Consider the following 19,245-nt stretch of genomic DNA (forward strand, 5'->3'; position numbering starts at 1 on the left):
CACAATTTTCATATGGTGATGGGAAAAATTGGTTTTGTTCAGATCTATATATTCATACTTATTTTGTTAGTTCATGTTTGCTTTACAGCTTAACACTGAAAAAAAAAATTGTCTTTGGAAATTGTGATTACTCCAAAAAATTGATTCAGTTCTAAACATCTGAAACAGTATACAAAACGACAGCTGCATTTGGGTAAATACATCAAATATACAGAAATGTATAAAACTTAATCACATCATTTATAGTGAGGCTGTTAAGCTGCAAATTGCATTGGAGAACATGTTAAAAATAAGGGAGTCACCTTAACAGTCTGCCCATACTGCTCCTTAACATTAGTCTGAAACTAATTCTGCATCAGCGTGAAATGAATTGGATTTGGTTCATAACCAGCTCCTGAATATTATTTAGTTCTTACCAGGGCTACATACAGAGTTGTGGAAGTGTCAGTCATAAATCATGTTTGCTAATGGACTTTCTAGGAAGAGAGATATTCTTGTTATATGGCCAGGAGAAAGAACTGTAGTTTAATCAGCTTGGTAAATGAAACACGTACTGTGTCTCTAACAAATACTACTGAAAGTTAGCAAGGAAAAAAATTACAAATTTATATGAAAGCCCCCAAATTGTAGTTCTTTTTTCTTTAGGGCCCAAAAGGGCTCTTTAACATTGATACAGAGGCTCCAGAGGCTCTCTAGTCCTGCACCAAAGGTTTAATTCACCTGTGAGGTAGAAAGCATATCTAGCTTCTCTCTTTTAGATATTCCTATCTGAGACTGTACAGTCTCATTACCAGTGAAATGCTATAAAAGGAGATGTTTTGTGACCCCCAGAACAGTAATAGGGATGATAAAACCCTGAGAATCTCTCTCCCTAATTATTTTTTGTCTATTTTGGATCTGAACTTAAAGCATCTGGAAGAACAAGCACTTTTGAGACCGATATTAAGAGTTAGGTTTTCCCATGCTCTCCCATTCTTGGTTGATTAGCAGATTAGTGTGTATGAGCAGGGAAAATATCCAGGCCTTGGAGATTTTTCTTATAGATAAATTATTTAAATGAGAACACTTTCTCTCTAGGGAACAGACTACAGAACAAAACAAAACAAACAAACAAAAAAACCCTAACCGTGGGGAATTACCTCAGTTCTTGGGAGATCATGCTTTACCAAGCATGTTTGCAAAATAAGGTGAAACATTTTCAAAGAATTTGAACTGAATGTGTTTCAAGATCGCACTCCTTATCTTGAATAAAGCCATGCCACTATTATTTAAAAAACAGGCTCTGCTCATTAAGTTATCATCCAGGAGTATCCAGCTGAGATATAAAAAGACAAAAAAAGCCAAGAGCCACCTCTGTTTTACAGGAAAGCAACCAATACACAAAGGGATTAAGTTCCTCGGCCAAGACCCCACAAGCTGCCACTGGTAGATCTCAGGTCCCAAATCCTGTAAGTCTTATTCAGGTACGGGAGGAGATGGATTTTCATCTTGTAGAGTCCCAGCTGTTTCCGTAGGGTAAAATGCTTGAAGACGACCTCAGCAGTTTAAATGCTGGAAGTCTACATGCTTGAAGACCCCAAGACCCCAACAGTTTACACGCTTGAAGAAGACCCCAACAGCTTAAATACAGTTTCAGATCTTCTTGTGTTGTGACATGCTCCCAACAGTGGAATGGCTGAAAAATGTGGATTTCAATGACATTGTTTAACTACATTGTTTTGTAGCTTTCATTCATGAATTGCAGATTCATGAATCAATTTAAATCTTGTGTGTGGGTAAGGAGTTTTTCAATGGAGGGATCATCCCTGATCAATTCTGAACGGAACTCAAAGCAAGTTGAAGTTTAGATAGCTTTATTATGTGATTAAAAGACAACTAAAAAAAAATTACCCTGAAAATTGACCTAAAGTAAATTTGCTCTTATGAATTACAGATCTAGGTAGCTCCAGTGTCTGCTGGCTATAGCTGGTAGATGATATTGCCTGTGCAGCCAATTGCGTCCCTGTTTGCACCCTAAACCTGACATAGAGATAATGGGTGAAGTCCAGACACCATTAATGTCACTGCAGTTTTGTTATTAACTTTGCAGGGCTAATATCTAAGCCAAACCCTGGTTTGTGAATCACTGAATGAAGACAGAACAGCGAGGATCTCTGAGCAGTCATTTGTGTTTCCCCTGCCTACGGCTGACCCAGTCAATTTGGCTGCATTTTGGAATATCACCAAACTTCAGCGCGGGAGCATTGTCGGAAGGCAGTCTGACTGTTGGGTCCACAGAAAACCACACTTCAGTGAACATTAAAGATACATTACAGATTATAGTCACTTTGTGTGGTTATTTTGATACCAATCATAGAGCTCTGACCATTTTCAGCATTGTCAGTGAAACTGTGAAATAGCACAACTATGTCTGGCAGCAGACAGGGGGGAACAAAACAAAACAAAAAAATCCCAACAAAAGCTGCAAACAAAACCAGTGCACATTATGCAGAAATTGCCTTGGCATGCAGGTCATTGGTGATTTCATTTGTAAGTAATGTTTTGATTGTCACAGATTATATGTTGCTCTCATCCCCCTGACATTTGTTGTACAGCGGGATTGATTTTTGTGCTCCAGTATGAAAAGGTCACTTTGATCAATGCAGTGTAATTGGCACTAAATTAGGATCATATCAGGTTATTTTGCTATTTAATGATGAAATATTAAAGAATAGCATGGGAAGATTGCAGGCGCTAAAGTGCACTTTAAACCTGCTGTAATGATGTTTTATTTTGTGGGAAAAATGGAGAGAAAAACAACTAAAGTGCAGAAAATGACTGTGATGTATTGGAAGAGTGGCCTGGAATTATATATTTTCACTTGAAATAGACTGAAAGCCCCAGACACAAAACACCAAACCCAGCAGTCAGTCCTGAATACGTTATACACAGAGAGCCCTTCTTTAGAAGTTTTAATGATGACTGTGCTCGTTATGTACTAGTTACACGTGTTAAGTCTTTACAATCTGCATATAATGACTGGCCAAAAGTAGATTGCTGAAGTTATGCACTTAGGCCATGACTCAGGGCAATATTTGAGACATATTTGGGTACCACTAAACTCAAAAGCAAATAATTAGGCACATAATCTACACCTGTGTAGGGATAGATGTAAGCACATAAAGTACTTCCCAAACTAGTGTGGTACAAATGTGTCAGGATTATTCAGAAGGACTGAACTTAAGCCTTTCTTGGTTTTTTAGAAAAGATGCTTTTGTAAGTGTTTTACTTGTGCTACTGTTTTTAAGTCCAAAAGTTGTTTGCTTTATTCCCTTTCTCATTTTAAGAAAACTCAGTATTACATTATCAGTGTTTGTAGAAGAGTATCTGTAGTGTAAAGCCAAGGTTAACATCTTAACCTTTTAAGTTTGTACTCCAGCTAGATAATGTACTTAAGGAGAGTAAAGCTCCAATGAGATTTCCTGCAACACTGGCTGCCTTTAAAGAGTAATCTTTTGATTAAGATTTTTCTAAAGAGTGTATGCAGAACACACGAATGGTCTCCGGCTTAACAGTGAAACTCTCCTAAGGTGGGTGATGAGAATTAGGTATCAACTCTCATGTTCAGGCACCAGGCTTGATAGAACTTAAATGAGAATCTGAATGATCAGATCCTATTTAAAAAAAAAACAAAAACAAACAGAAAAAACCCAGCCAGTTTTGGGCAAAGCTGTTCAGTCACTTCTCACTGAATTCAACAGGATTTTTTTCAAGTAAATTCAGTAGACAGTGGCTTAAATGGAGCATCCATTAGTCATCCATTTAAAAAAAATAGTGGATATCATCTTTAAGAAGTTGGATAAATCTGAGTCTATTTGTTGGTATATTGTTTAAAAATCTAAGCATGTGCTTATGAGTCCTACAAGCTCAGATGCTTCCCATTTAATGAGGATATATTTAGAACATGAGTTTTGTCAATATTTTTTCAGACTTTGCATCTAAAGTAATGATAAGCATCATAAGCAGTGTTAATAGTGTATGTTATTTTCTCCACTGTAAATACATGCACTCTCCAATTATTCTGAAATGTTGCTGAACAAGAGCAAGCAGCATAAGATTATACTTTTAAATGCAGCTAATGTTGCAAGAAATTTGTTTGAAGCTTTGCTGCCATTAAGTATGTTATCTAGCTGTGGCATGAACTTTAAAATGGCTAAGATATTAACCTTGTAAGTACCATAGAAATATTATTCTAAAACTATTAATAATATAAAGCAGTAAAATTGAAATTATATAAACCCTGTAAGGCAACCCTGAATGGCTTATTTAAATTTATTTAGCAGGCAGTGTTTGGCTTAATCAATCCTTAAAACTTCACTCACTTTTTCTTTACACTGTTCTTATTAAGTCATTGAGCTACTGGGCACATTTTAGGTTTAGTTTAAAATATGTCTTTTGAAGTCTATTAAGAGAAGACCCATGGTGAAAGAAAAACAGCATTTATTGAACTTAAGAGACTTTATATATGTATGAGCGATCTACTCAAGAGAAACATTATTTATACATGGAAGGATAGGCTATGTTGTGATCAAGAGAAAATGATGGAGAAACATGTTGAAAGGCTGCAGGAGCTGAGCGCAGGAGAGATGTGCAGCAAGGTGTTGGCAGAAGGAACATGTTCCAGAATATGCTGAAGTGGCATATCCCACAATCAAGGCCATGATATGCACTGATACTATATCACAGTATGTTTGATTTTCCACTGCCCATAAAGAATTTACCAGCAAATAAAGAAGCTTGAATGCAAAGAAAAGAAACTAAACATCATCCTATACTGAGAGTTGTATCTTGTCCTATTTTCAATATTTTTTTCCCTACAACAGTGTTTTTCACACACACAAATAAAGGAAATTAATACCCCCCCCCCCCCAACATACATCTTAGATTAAGAAGGGAGATTATTCAGGAATCCCTGTTATGATATTCCAACAGTGGAAAGAAAAAAGATTGATTTTGGATGGAAAGCTGTGTGTAAAGATAGAGGGATTGTTAGCAATTTCTCGAAGTTCTGTCAGTCCTTTAAAAGATATGTTTTGTTTCAATAAAGATTTACCCTCTAGTATTTTTTAAAGCCATATCAATATAAAACAGTGATGAGTTTCTTTCTTAATAAAAAAATTGTTTTATAACAAGGCAACTCTAAACAATTTTCTAAAATAAGTTACTGTAATTTAAATATTGTAGTCCATAGGAGCTCTGCCTGATTCAGGATAAAGAAGATGGGATTAGTGCAAAAATGCCAGTAACACAGACATGACTAAAATCCAGAATTCGTGAAGAATGTGGCTTCAAGAGATAAGTTTGTTTCTTGAACTCTCTCTGATGACTGAGCTCTTTTCCTCAGGAAGACCTGATTCTTTGGCTGTTTCTGCCTCAGAGGCGAAAAGTGACTATTTCCGATGTTGCTTGTAATCTAATCTCTGGGTTATTTGATCTCTTTGTCAAGAAATGTGCATGAATACCATGAAATTACTGTAGTAGTGGAATGAGAAGACCATTGTCTTATAGTAAACATTTATGATACTGCACTTTAAAGACGTATTTAAATTTGATAGAAGCCAATACTCTAGGTATAATTAAAATCAGGGTTGCATATTTTTATAAAAGAATTGAATTAATACTGTAAAACATGCAAATGAAGAAAAGTCCAGTTGTTCAAGGATATTTAGTCAAACTGAAACAAGTTAACATGCACCTCATGTTAGATTTCTTAAATTCTTAGACAAATAAAAATAATTTTATTTCTAAATAAACAATAAATGACATAATTTTATTTAAATACCACCACATCTAAAACTCATAATTGAAAAATTTAAGATAGAAAGATGAAGCTCCACTGTAAGAGGGCAGCAGGAATAAAAAGGGGTATGTAGAAAGAGAAAAATATAAATTTAATAAGCAGTTTGGTAGCTATATGACTTTTATCCACGTTGAACCCTCTGCCTGATCCTCTCCATTAATATTAAAAATAAATTGTTTTCGTAACCTACGTCTTATGTGCTTCTCTTAGGTTGTATATGAAACATCTTTGGATGACTTTATACACTACAACTCAAAGATGATGGTGTTAGTGATGACTCCATTTATTTTAGCTCATAGTATGGAGTATTTGCATCTCTCTGCGCTTTGTAAATCGAAATATACCTCTCTTTCCATTGCACATTTGTAGAGAGCTTGTGACTTCTCAGGGATCACTTGCCTTTTGACAAGCAGTCAGATGCCTGGGAGTATGAAAGTCCCTGTACAAAACAGAAAAAAAAGGGAATATTTTTCCTTTTTTTCCTGTATTACTCATCTAGGTCCTGATAACTGTCCTGGTTTACTGCAGCTCCTGTTTTATTCTGTCCCGGTTCCGTTACTTATAGTAGGTACATGATGCCTGGTCACTGTTCCACTCTCACCTGAGCAGACCGAATCTCCCACATGACCAAGTAATTTGCCGTAATTTACGTACAGGTCTTTGGTCCCATTTGCTTCATGTAGGCACAGTGCCTGGGACTGAGCAATGAGGTATGATGTCATTTCTCCCGCGTTGGTTAGCATTTACTGCAGCTAGCTGTTAAACGGGTCAGTGGGTGAGGTGTACGGAGAGGCGGCTGCGGAGACATCGATCAAAGCAGCACGCAGCAGTCTTGCATCTGCGGGGGACTGTGTGCTCTCTCCCCTCCGGCCCCATAACAGCACATGTTGGCAGAGAAACAGCCATGAGGCCACATCCACTGCGGGAATACTAGACTCAAAGCCAAATATTGGCCACAGATCTCGCTGCATCTTGGTGCTCAACCCAGAAAGGGTTTTGGGCAGCAGCAGGGACCCTCCAACCAAACCGGTGAGCTGCAGAGGGTGTCTTGGAGAGGCTTGGTGGAGTGAGGGTGCTCTTATCGCCAGGTGGGCCCCATGCCGAACCAGGGAGGGAAGGGGCCGGTGTGAGGAGCAGGGGTAGAAGGGAAGTCGGGGCACAGGGAGCAGAGATGAGCACATTGGGTAATGGAGGAAGGAGCACAGGACCCACTAGCAGCACAGGTCTGAAGAAATGTAAGCTCCTGTACTAGCAGGATGTTCAGCTGATGCATCATACCTCCACATGCCCTTTTTTCCTTCTGACATCCATGTACAAACTCTCCCCACTTTTTGTTTTTTGGGGATTTCTGATTCCTCACCAGTTATGGTACTGTTCCTTCTCTCTCCAGTCCATCTGCAGTGGGACTACAGTTTTGACAGCAGCTTGGGGCAGAGGAGGGTTGGACTGGAGGCACGGATATGTTTTTAGCCAAGAAGCATGGTTAGATAACCACGTAGCCTTTGCTTTACCTGCACCAGGCCTCAGAAGGTGCTTTGCATAGAAGCATAATGAATCAAGGACAGAAAGGATCAACGACTGGACCAACAAGGTCAACAGGATATCATCCTACCCACAATTTTTAGCATGTTTCACTGAACTTAGAGACTTCCCTTAACATAATGCCGGAAACAGCTTTTTAAAAAAGGTAGGGCCAGACTGTTTTCCTTTTTAGTAGTGTGAATATTTATAAATTTGGGCATTTTTTTTGCTGTTTATTTCCTCACTATTAAGAGTTGTTACCTCTTTGTTTTGGCACTTTGAGCTAATCGCTTATTGTAACTTTTGAGTTCAAGTAAGTGGGGCAGTTTGTAAGAAAAAGATTAAATTCCCAGTAAATGAATACTTCAAAAATATCACTTTCGCGCTTGATATGGGATCTTATTACTTGTCTCATAGATAAAATGAAAGGCTCTAACTCCATCTAATGTCCAAAATGCTGAGCACTCAGCATCTGTGTAAACTGCTTGTAAAATATGATAGCTTTCCTACGATACAAATACTATTCTCTTACCATCATGGTTACACAACCTAAAAAACATCTGAACAACACTTACAATATGATACTATATAATGCAGCACACCTCCTTAATAGCAATAGCCACTTTTTTTTTGTCTCCTTTTTTAGTTCTTAATATTGTTTTAATGCACTGGCAATATTAAATTTTCTTCATGAATCAGCTCATTTCAGTAAGTATAAGGAAAAAAGATAGAGGTTTTTGTAAGATTATAGTGAAATCAACAGTGATGAAAAATAATACTAGTACTTGCCATGAGTAGCATTTCCAGCTCATTCTTAGCATTTCGTCTGCTTTTGAAACAAATTAGTACTCACTGAAAGCTTTACTAACACTGTATTTGTAGCACACCACAATTAATTTGAATGTTTGTGCAGTCATGCTGTTTACATTACAGTGTATCTCAACTGAATACTGTAAAAAGAGAAGAAGCTGTACATGTGTTTACAGGCAGAGCTCAGACCTGTAAGTGGACATGCATGGGTACACGCATAGCCTTTTCCTTCAAAGCATATCTTCTTGTATTCGAACACAAATTTGAAAATCTATGAGCCATGATAATATTAACTCCCAGTTTCTTTGACCCCTCATAAAACAAAAGAAGAATGAGTGTTTGGCTAAAAGGATTCTAATGATGCCTTTGGACTCTTATGTTCACGTAATGACTAGTAGAAAGATTTATATGCCCTGTATAGGTATAATTAGACACCCACAAACCCATTGACCCTGCCGAGGTGAAGAGCTCTCCTGCTTTTTGTTTCAGCAGTTGAATCAATACTTGCACGTTTTACCACTGTGGAGTGAAATTGAGGAAATGAAAATCTGATAATTTTGCTCCCAGTGCAGTCTAGACAGAGGAGAGCAGTTTTCGTCTTTGACAGGAAGATCTATTTTCAGTTTCTCAAAAGGCTAGTGTCAATTTTGAAACTTCTCTTATTATTGATTTTCAGTTTTGTTAAAAAGGATGTTTTATTAGAAATATTAGTCCCAGTTACAATGTAAGCTTATGTCTGTTTCACAGGTTGATGAAATCATGGTTTAATTTTAGTCTGAATCACAGGATACTTCTGCCTCATGACTCCTGTAGCAAAAAATGCAGTCTAAAGAAGTTAATTTCATCGCATCTCCTAAATCTACATAAGACAGAACAGAACTTAGTAGGCAATGGTGCAGGTTCATCTAGGAAATGCAGTGCCTATGAAGAGACTACATGGCCAAAATATCCTATAGAATAAGTATAGTTTGGCAGAATCATAATACTCATGAAGTATTATCTTTATTTGAAATACATTGCTTTTTGTATTTTTTTTTTTAATTTCTGATTTGGTTTTAATGAAAAGAATAATTCGTCATAGGTGTAAAAAATGCAAGAATATTAAACAGAAGTACTTCAGGGTGGACCTTGAAGCATAAGGCAATGATATTAAATTGCAAAGCAAAATAATAACACAAAGGAAATTACATTTAACCCAAACAAATAACAAATATTTAAACATTCCTGTAATCTAGGAAGAAGTATCATAAAACTGATAATGTTAACTTTTTATTTACTGTGGTATATATTTTACATGCCGTATAATGTATTATGTATGGCTAATAGCTATTTTGATTTTTCCATTGATTTTGCTTGATAATATTAACAGAGTCTGCTGATTTTAATATTCTGTCACTTGGTTTTTACCTATAGTATCACATCGTCTCATGTGCTGTTTTTATTGCAGAAGTTCATAATATGTTGAAAACATATATAATCATAAGAGATCTGAATAAAATTTCAGCAGAATCAAAAATACTCAAGACCCTTTAAAGACAAAATAGAAGTCTTTTTATATGTACAGACTAAGAAGCTTAGGATTAGAATAGCACAGATGGTTCAAGTATTAACCAGAAATTACTTTTTGCACACAGACAAAAATGTGTCAATAAGTAAGCTACTATAGAAATAAATAAACCACTTTTCTAATTCATTAAGACAACAGGAGTTGGTTCTAGGGGTGCATCACATGTTTTATTTTAATGGTCTGCCTCGTAGAAGGAGAAATCAAGGTATAATACTTTGATATATAATCAGTTTTGAAGGCTTTGAATTACATTGGTATCTCTTTCGGCTCGCCATTTGGCAATGCTTATTGCCTTCCTCAAAACAGTTCACACTGGAAGTAATCTCTGATATTTATTTTTCTTTGTCTGTTCCTTTAACACGCTCCTGAGAGAGATGCAGTTTTTGGGGATGAAGAAATTGATATTAAATATGCACATCAGGACACACATTTGTTTTTTACAGCTGTGTTTCCTGCCAATGGAATTTTATTAAGCGCAAATTAACGAAGCTTTAGGAGTCCCTACACCTGCAGGGCTAATAAAGGTGAAATTCTGATTTACTAAATCCTTCAAAAAAGGAAGTAATCCCCCATCCCTACAACTCTTTACTTATTCAATCAAAATTGATCTTCCTGCATGGATTGCATGTTCTTCATTTGGTTGTACTTGAAATCATAAGTACTGGTATAACATTTTTGGAAGCATGCATTGAGTGACAAGGTGCTGTGAATTTTGTTAATTGAAAAGTCTAAATTCATCTCCTTCAATCACATATATTTATTTACCTGATATGGAATATTTTCTCACAGAATCCTGAGGTCACACCAAATCTAAGATATTGTTCAGGTACTGGTGGGGGTTGCCTTAGATTAGCTAAGTTTTTGCCTTTACAAAAAAGTATGTGATTATTTGAAAGGATTTGCAAACCATGGTAAAATGATGTTAAGCACAGTAGTACTTAACCTTTTAAGAATGTCTATGAGATATATCTTTAAAAGGGCTAGTTTAGACCTGACACAGAATGATTACTTCAGCTAGATGCTAAGTCATGATTTTTTTACTCCTTCAAGGTAACTCAGTAAAGCTGCTGTGGTTTTATTCTTTTTTTTTTTTTTTTAAAGTAAAATAAAAACTGTGTAGATTGTCTCTGCTAGTAAGGAAATGTACTCTTCTCCCCTCTGCTTGCAGTCATTCAAGATAGATGCTTTTCAGTAGGTAATTTAAAAATGAAAATGCTCTCATTTTTTTCTGTACATTTTGTATGCTGTTTTCAAAGCAGCAATTTCTAAACAGCAATCAAACACCAAGAAGGAATTTTTCCATTTTGCCACAGTCAACATGACTTGTACTCAATATTTAGAATTCAAGGCAGGGTTGGTTTTTTTTCTTCTGCAAGTATTATTAGGTGTAGTTTCACCATAGAATGTCATTACAATACATAAAATAATCTTTTCCCCGTATATGTGTAAATAATGAGAAAAAAATTCTAGAAATATGGGGGGAAAGTTACGTGTAGCTTAAAGGAAAAGTTGAAAGTCTATTTATTGCTAAATAGGTTACTTGCTAATCAGAAATTTGTTCTTCTCATGGGTACCCTCTTATTTCTCCACTTTTAAGAAGCAGAACATGTGATGCTGTGTAGCTAGGGACTTTTAAATCTAGATTAAGGAAAACAAGATGGAAACCAGAAACAAAATATCTGTGAAGTGAAAAAGCACAGTGTGATGCAAGTACCTGCCTGTTCACAGGCTAGAGGCGCTCTGACAGTGACATGGTTCCTCCGTCTTGCATACGAACTCTTCAAATTAAAACAGGAGCTGTGGACAGCAAGCAGTCCCTCTCCTCATCCTGCAAACTAGTTTGAGAACTACATATTGTCACTTGCCTGTGCAGTTTAAGGAAGAGCAATGCAGGATAACAAAATCAGAATAAAACCTGAAGTCCTCTTAGCTGTTGCTGCTGACCTGTATTGAGAGCAATTAGCTAATACTAATTTCTGTACTTAAAGTACAAAACTTATCCCCTTTGCACCTTTGCATGGAGGAAGGGTTTAGCCACTGTCAGTGTCTTTAGAATTAATGCATTCCCTGCCCCCCACCCCTTTCTTTTTTTAAGTACCGGAGTAGAAAAAAAAATCAAGTTTTATGGTTTGCATCCATTCTAATAATTCATCTGAAAGAGTAAGTGAAATTTTTGTATTTTTCAGAAGCATGATTCACACCTGTGTTTTTTAGAATGCTCTTCTTTCTTTGAAAACAAATTGTAGTATAACCTCCATTTTCAGATAAGCTGTCTCTGCTTCAGCTGGTCATTCTTGAAGTGGGTGTATAAGCAAAGAGATCCCCTAATCTTGGCAGAAGTTCCTTTGCTACAGTAAGAATAAAGTGAGATAATGGGGTTGCTGAATAAGAGGGAGAGCAACAAACGTACAGAGAATATGAAGAACAGGAGAATCTGGCCTAAACTTACCCTTATGCTCTACACACACACACAAACACACACAAGTTTAGCGAACAACTCCTATTTCTCAATGATTTCCTAAATGTAGTCCCTCTGCAGCAACCTACAAGAGTCTACGTACCGTGAGTGTGTGTCCTTAGCACCCTTGCTCTCAGGCAGATCACGAGTTTCTGCAGAGAATGGGTATCATCTAGTGGATCAAATTGGCCAAAACTGATCCAAGCATGACAAAGTGCAAAGGCTCAACTGTCTTGTGAGTAACACGTTATAAACATATGTTAATTATGCAATTGAATGTCATTCATTACAGCTCTTGATGGACGGTGGAAGGAACAATTCATATCTTTAAAAGTCCATAATTATGCAATTATACAATAGTCTGTAATTGCAAATAACTGGGTAAATATATCATTTGAAATTTTTAAAAATCTGTGTTGCGTCAGAAATGGCATAACAGGGACAATACTGCTGGAGTGCTCAAAGCAATGGGTAAGCAATGTTAATGGTTTCAGTGAAATTCAGCAGCAGCAGCAGCAGCAGCAGGGGTATCCCAAGTGCAAACACTAGTGGGTACTACACTCCAGCTGCTATGCTGGTTGGTAGAAGGGGTCCCAATGATGGTTCACATGTATGCTCGTAGGTGGCATTGCCACATCAGCAGAGCACAGTTTCAGGAGCAAGGGGCATGCCTTTGTCTGCCTTTATTCTAAAATGCTTCATATGTGTCTTTGATATTTACCTCTGCACATGCACATGAAGTTAAAACTTTTCCAGCTGTCTTCCAAAGTGGCATAAAATTGAGCTGTTATATTAGCTACAACAGGGCTAAGAACTGATTCTTCACTGGCATTGTTATGAAGCTATACAGTAGCACTTGCTTTTTATACTCCCTGCTTCTTTACCCTGCATCTGTGTGTTCAGTTGATATGTACATTTCAGATAAACACAATGAAATGTATTACTATAAAGATGAGAGAAGACTAAAAAGAGGTTCTTTTTAGACTATGAGGTTTATCCTAATTTTTTTTTTTCACATGTGTAGAACTGGAAGTGCACTAACTGTCTCAGATGAAAGGCTGTGCATCAGGTACATCAACCTCTGTTCTCCATTAGAAAAGACATCTGCTGGTTATGGCCCTTGAAGATTACAAAGCAAAAACATAATTTTTACTTGGAGTTAATATATGTAAATGATATTTTTTTATGATCATTCAGCACAAGCAGAAGGTATTGTCTTGGAATAAAGAATGGTTTTCAAATACAGTCAAAAAGGTTATGTTGAAAACAAGCTTTATGCCCCATAACTGATTAAGAAATTAATTAGTGAACATTTTTTGTTTGAAATAAGTTCTTTTTTTACAGTAAAGTGAATAAACACTTCAAGTAAACAAGATTATGTCTCAAAACTAGGGGAAAGGCAGCAGGAGGATAGGAGGAGGTTAGTTCAGTATAGTGTATTTAAGAAATCATGCCATTGTATCCATAGGTTAATGGGCCTGGTGAACTGAGGTCTAAAAATTTAAGTGATCTGATAATACTTTAAACTAAATTCCTCTGCATCTGAGAATTCTTAGAGGAACTTGGGGTTTAAGGATGAGATTTTCATTGGCATGAGATTTAGGATACATTTTGGTGGTAACGTCATGAAAACTTCATTATGCCTCAAAAATGCCTTTATATCTAAAATTAGTGTTTGTATCAACAGACAAATTTAAATCCAGTAGACTTTTTTAAAATGACATTGAGTTGAAACTGACATATCACAGTGGAAATATCTCTTACTCTTTACTTGAAATGGAGGCAGTCATTTCTATGCTATGGAGGTATCTAAACACGTGTTGGTCTCTGCCTACCTCACATAGGCTAAACCACACATACACGTGCTTTTCCAAACAGTAAATGGAGAGAATGTCTAGTTTATTTCAGTCAAGAATAAGCACTCACACACACATGTGCGAGTGAACACACACGCACACACTTATTTGGGACAAACTCTTAAGACAGTTATCTTTAGCTCTTTTCAAACCTTTTTTTTTTCTCTGTTGTTCTCGTTGAGTGATCCAGTCATGGCACAGCTGTGTTTTCTGTCATCACTACAGCAAACTGCTTTAATGGTATTGTTCATTTTGGAAATACGAGGGGCAATCCCCAGACCAAGATCTACAGTCCTTTTCAGAATGTGAAATGAATTCATAGTAGCACAGGTCCAGAAAAGAAGAAAGGAAACAGGTGTCCTTTAACAGCAAGTTTCATTGTTTGAATGTGTTATCTACATAGTTTAAAGATTAGTTTCTTTGCTTAAGATACAAATCTAAAAAAAAAGGCTTTCTTTACAGATAGATTTATCATATTAAAATACAAAGAACACAATTTTTTGTTTAGTCTGGACAAACAATAAACAAACTGCAGTCCCTGCCACCTTTTTAATTATGAAAACAGCTCTGCTACGTTATCAATCTATCTTCCTGTTCTATTTCCTGCTTACATTTCTACCTTCGTACTTTTCTTCCTCCTAACATTGTGGTACTCTTAAAGGTTAAAAAGAAATATCTGTCACTCCTTCTTCCTCTCCAATAGAAATTCCATGGAGTATATAAGTGGGATAGAATTTTAATGAGAGAAAGCTGAGTGCAACAGGTGAATCCTGCACTGAGTGCTGAAAGCCACAGGATTAGAATGATATTTTTTTACAGTAAGAAATATGGAGTGTATACTATGAAACTCAGTTTTTTTTTTCTCCGAAGCTCTGTCTTCTAGTGCAGTCTTCTTTCATTGTTTGGCCAAATGTTTACGCTGTCAAAGGTGCTGGCCGAAAGCAGGAATGTGGTTGCTCATGTTGATTTGCCAATTTAATGTATAACACAGAACATGAAGACAGAGGTCTTGAAATGGATTGTATGGTTGTTAGTAAAATTGAAGAATGCCAGAAGATGTTCATAACTATGCCTTAATTGGTAGGTAATCCAAATTTGTTCATTGCACCAGCTGAAGCCTTTTTGGGACATAAGATTTAATTCCCAGATATAAAAGGTTACAACAAGGATTTCTGATTGAGCAACAGGTGTTTTTATTAAATGTTTTGAAAGAGGCATTTCCTTCTCAGAGCTTGCTTATTCTTACTTTCACAGCTGGAGACTTGCTCATCTTCCAGTTCACTTGGCTCCGTTTGGTTAGATACCAGGGTCAATGGAAGTTGTCTGTACTATGTGAACTGGAAGATGTGTTGAGATTTGACTCGGGTTTTCCTTTTACTTGATACTTATTGCCTTCACAGCTTCCCCGTAGGGGACACTACATGCAGATCTCAGAAGATCAGAGAGAGTTATGTAGGTGCTTACCACAACAATTTTAATATAGCAGATTAGGATTTATTTACAGCAAGTGGCTCTCTGTGGAAGTAAAAAATGTGTCCTTGAAGCTAAAATTAGCATGGTAAAATGGTCCAACGGAATGAAAACGAACATGCTTCTGCTGATTAGGTATGTACAGCAAGTATGTGTCATCTTCACGTCTATACCTAGCCTAACAAAGGCTCAACAGTGAAAACCAGCAATTTAGGCCACAATTAATGCTGAATAATTTCTTTAGAACAATACAAACCGGGTCCATTTCAGGTTCTGAAAAAAATAACTTTGGTATAAAATGGAAGACGTTTAATATTCTCTTACAAGGGGACATAATATGGGAATTAATTATGAATGGAAAAATGGTAAAATATTCTTAATTGTACTCAACAATAAAATATCCAGATAAATACCAAATGAAGAGTTTAGGTTTGTGAAGGAAAATATCACTAGTGGATTACTGTAAGTAAACCCATCACAGTCTTTAATATTACTGATACACAGCAGTTGCTGATAAGAAAGCAACATTAAGACACAGTCAACACATTAATTTTATAGCTGAAGTATAGATCTGAGTCAAGCAGCAGTGATTTTAGCACCATAATAAAATAACTATTGGTAGTCCTTGACAAATGCTTACTTCTAGTATCTCCTGCTATTTGTCATTCAAAGCAAATGTTATATGTTTTCAGCAACTGGGTTTACAGTAACATATCAGTAAAACTAAATCTGAATCAAAACAAAGATTTATTAATTAAGACCAGATTTTTCAAATTGAATCTATTGCTGTTGTGTGTTCTGTCCTTATAAATTACACTGCCTTCAAAGAAAAGATGTATGCGATCAGTACACAGGTCTGAAATTAGCATGATCAAGGGGAAGATCAAAGGACTTGCCCTGTTTCATAGTCCTTATTTAACAGAGAGTGATATCTGGAGCATGAGAGAGCATAAGAAATATTAGGGGACTGCTTTACTGTCTCATGCTACCTGTCAACAGGTAACCACCTCTTTCTCCACACCTCTGATGAGGAATCACCTGTAATTCTCTCCTTATTTCTTCCTTTTTTATAAGACTTTGGTAAGTTTTTAGAGAATTAAGACAAAAGCAAAAATGTGAAACAGATGCTTTTCCAGAAATAAATAGGTGCACATGTGTATTCTTATGTATGTATCTGTAAAATCCTTCACTATATTTACTCCAGCTAAAGCACTGGGCCAGGGACATGGGAATAGGTTGTGATTACAATCCATACATGTTTGAATGGCAAATACCAATGATGCAAAGATGTCCTGTACAAGCACGTGGATTCTCACAGGAGACATGAGATGGAATTAAGACAAAGGGAAATTTAAGCTGAGTTTCATGGGGGAAAAACCCTTTTAGTTATATTTTAATTTTAATAGTTAGTTATATTCTAGAGTGTCATAATCTTCTCAGGGAAGTGAGGGCAGTCATCTCTATTGGGACATTTTCAAGTCAGATGGATAGAACCTTCTGGTTATGTACTTGGAGAAAGCAATTGGCAAGGAGAAATCTTTCCATTAACCTTTTCTTATTATTTTAATACCTCATGAATTTTTTCTCAAAAAAATCTTGTATTGAACAAAGTTCTTGCAGTCTTACCAGTGATATTCATAACATGAAGATGCTTTGCATTGTATAAGCAGTCTGAAGAAAATCCTTGTGTTATCAGTATATCTCATTCTTCCAATGAGTACCATTTTCCTGTGCTGAAAATAAGTAATGTGGAAACTGAGGCTAGGCAGATCTGTCTACCCCTCAGTTGTCTAATAATCACATCTACCATGTTTCAAAAAATAGCAAGAGGATTTGATCATGAATATATTTGAAGATTTTTTTACCAAAGGTGTCTAAAATTTAAATAAGCCCTATAGACAGACAGTATACAGTTTGTGCTAATTAGGAACTTAAAATACCTTTCCAAGACATAAAATACTAATTTTTGTCTCTCCTGTATCAGAAATTTTAATCCCTGTAAAAGAATTGAATTTAATAAATTTCTTTAATTGCTTGGAGAGAAAAGTTACTTACAATTAAACCCCTTCATTTTTAGAAGGGTAGGTAGGTAGTGAAAGGTTCAAACAAATATTTGCAGTTGGATATAAAAAGTCCACTGTACCTGTGTGTATTCCTAGTACTGAAAAATACTGTAATTTGTGAAGTGATTACTTCCTTCTAGGAAGGTACTGTATATCTTCTCACCTGCAGAAACTCTGGAAGGAAACTTTATACTGCATAGGCAGTAGCTTCCTCATTTAGTCTGGCAAAGGTCTGATGAATACATTGCAATTTTAGCAGCAAGGCCACTCTAAAACTGTCAGTAATCTCTAGGAACTGAACACTGGTGGTAAGAAGTAGCTGTAAATACTTCTTAATTTCTCAGTTATTCTTAGTAGATGTACATTTTCTTTTTATAAAGAAAATATCTGAAATACATAATACTTTGATATGTAACTCTATTGTGTCAGGTAAGGACTTTGTAATGTAAGAAATAACAGATATCCTTATATTAATCTGCAGCATATCAAAGGAAGAGAGAAAAAACCCTTTCCTTTCCCTATCTGTTAAGAAAATTGTCTCTAATGATGCACAAGGCACTCTTTATAACTGAATACAAAAGGTTTTCCATTTTATAGTTTTTCAGAAAAGCTCTTCATGAAAACACTGCACTTCATAATATAATAGTAAGGCTAACCTTCTTGCAAGTTTTCTTTAAAAATACACCACTTTCTCAGGGCAGTTTAGTATATGCTGTGATAAAACTAAAATATATCCTTTTAAATGCTTGTTGAAGTGTATGTGCTAAAGAACATACCAAAATGAGTTATCTTAGGTAATTTTTATACTATGGTACTTCTGCCTAAGAGAACATCTTCTTAAAATGCAGCCTAAAATAAAACTTTGAACCTCTTTTGATTTGCAGATTGGCTTTTTTATCTGTTAACCTGACTTTTACATATTTGGCCCTGGAAATGCAAGGTACCATTAAATAATCTTCCATAAACAATTTAAACAAGGATTTCCCCAACTCTGGGAACCTGATAAAATGTCGTTACTCAACTGAAGTTGGAAGTTTTGGGAAAACCCTTAAATTACTAAGAATAATGCTTTCAATACATGACATTCAGCAAGCAAATGATACACTGCTAAACATAGCCTTTGAATACGATTCACATTGTTGGTTTACCTGTGGTTTATAATTAATTGCAAGTGATTCATGATCTTAAGTTTCCAAATCCAAAAGAAATGCAGACAGCTGATTCATATTTTTTATGGTGAGCAGTAATTTGTACCTAATGACTAGCAAAGTGAAATTACTGAATGTGCTCAACTGAATTTCCTGAATACATCAGTGGGAGTTTTATAATTTTACAGTCAGCATGATATATTCAGAATCAGTTAAAAAAGTGACATTTGTTGCAGATTAGGTTTATAAATAAAATTAGAACTGAATTGGCAGTATTTTCATTTTAATCTCTTTTACTCAGGGGTATATAATTTGGCTTTTATGTCTCTTTACATTAATTAGAAATAGCAATTGCAGGCACAAGATTAAAACCACCATTACATGTCAACCTCCATGAGCAAGAAGGGCATTGTCTGAATGGAAAATTAACTATTCTTTCAGTTAAAGGAAACAAAACAAAGCAAAAAACCTCTTACTGCTTTTCTTCCATCTTTCCTGTGGATCAAGACAGAA

The sequence above is a fragment of the Platalea leucorodia genome (genome assembly GCF_965183815.1).
Source record: "Platalea leucorodia genome assembly, chromosome: 1".
Lineage (NCBI taxonomy): Eukaryota > Metazoa > Chordata > Aves > Pelecaniformes > Threskiornithidae > Platalea > Platalea leucorodia.